At 23.6% G+C, this 1943-nt stretch overlaps 1 pseudogene; it reads left to right on the top strand.

Annotated features, from left to right (window-relative positions):
* Nucleotides 1–452: 452 nt before the first annotated feature.
* On the top strand, nt 453–553 carry LOC128247167 (U6 spliceosomal RNA; annotated as a pseudogene).
* The last annotated feature ends 1390 nt before the right edge of the window (nt 554–1943 follow it).

Raw genomic sequence — 1943 nt, 5'->3', positions numbered from 1 at the left:
GATCCATTGTAAAGACTTTATAATGACCTATGATCATTTCGATGCAATATCCAGATGGATTCATGCATATTATAAAATATTGAATATTGTATCTCTTGAGGCTCGGATTAATTCAAAGCAAACAGTAAAAATAGACAACATTCACAGACAATATTCATAGTTGTCCTATAATTACATGTAAATAAACAAGTTGAAAAGACATGATACGTAATGAAATTGTATAGCATATCGGTATTGAAACCGTTAGAAGACAAAGTAAATGAGAATTGATGCTAATTTAATTGATGCTCTTATATTTTATAATCTCCTATTATTTTTGATTACATATCCTTTATTTGTTTTTAGAAGATTATAAGTTCCATTTTTTAAATCAAAATTAATATTACAATGTAATATGATCAATAACTTTGTCCGACTCATTTAGATTCTCTAATAACACTTATATATATATATTATTTTGCTGGCGGTACATATTCTAAAATTGGAACGATACAGAGAAGGATGGCCCCTGCGCAAGGATGACACGCAAATTCGTGAAGCGTTCCATCTTTATACACGGTGGTGCATCAGCATGGCCGCAGCTCTGAGCTGAAACTTAAAAAAAAAAAATATATATATAATTAAGATTAGATTTGGATGGTTATTTTTTATTTTTTGGGGTGTAATTTATTTTAGCATATTCTGTAATCTTGAATGTATAATCTAGGTTTATCTTGATTACACATCCTTTATTAATGTCTTCAAGATCATATAGTAAAATATGAAATATGTTTTCAAATAATCAAAATTAATATTAAAATGTGATTGGATCAATAACATTGGCTCACTCATTTTTTTTAGATTCTCTAAAACAACACACACATACATATATATTATTTTGCTAGATTTAATGGTTAATTAAGATTAGATTTAGATAGGTGCTAGTTGAGTGTATATTAATTTAGCATATTTTGCATTTTATAACATTTAATCTTTTATTTATCTTGATTAAATATCCATTATTGGTCTCTATATGATTATAAAATATTTTTAAAAAAATCTAAATTGTTACAATATTGTCATAGATTCAATAACATTGACTAATGAGTTTAGATCCCTCTATAAACACTCACATATATATTATTTTGATAGTTTTTAATGTGTAATTAAGATTGAATTCATATGATTACTATTTGAGGATATCTTAAATTCATGTATTATGTAATATTGTAATTTAAAATATCCTTTGTTATATAGATTACATATCCTTTATTGTGCTCTTTAACTTGTTTTTATAAAAAATGTTTTTATAAATAATAATCAATTTAACAATGTGCTTGGATTTTAAAAAAAACTGATTCATTTAGTTTCTCAAGAAATTTTCTCACTTATTAATGTGCTAGATTTACCTCCTCTTGACCATCAATCTTAGCCTTATATCGCCAATTTTGCATATATAATGTCTCGTTCATAATATAACTTGATTTCTATAGAATTTTTTGTTCATAAATATCTATTGTATTATTCGATATTATTTAGTCTTCTGGCTTACTACTTTATATCATAATAATTACTTAATTTTTCAATCATAATTTTATATGTGGATCATTTGTGATGAGACCGTTATATTTATTTACGGTTTTTACACTATCGATTTAATACATCAATCCTAGTAATTTTGCTCTGAATATTATATTTAAACTTCATCACTAAGTTAATTAATTTAATTCTTCTTTAATTTCTTAGCTACAATTTATTTTCATTTTTACTCATTTTTTAAATATTTTGATAGCAACAATTTGAATGTAACCTTAAAAATTTTTTTATTGTATATATATATTTATATATATATATGTGTATATATGTATATATGTGTGTGTGTATGTGTATATATGTATGTATATATATATATGTATATATATGTGTATGTATATATATATATATATATATATATATATATATAT

The sequence above is a fragment of the Octopus bimaculoides genome, chromosome 2 (assembly GCF_001194135.2).
Source record: "Octopus bimaculoides isolate UCB-OBI-ISO-001 chromosome 2, ASM119413v2, whole genome shotgun sequence".
In the NCBI taxonomy this organism is placed as follows: domain Eukaryota; kingdom Metazoa; phylum Mollusca; class Cephalopoda; order Octopoda; family Octopodidae; genus Octopus; species Octopus bimaculoides.
Note: the sequence above shows the minus strand (reverse complement) of the source record. Positions and strands in the feature narration are given on the sequence as shown.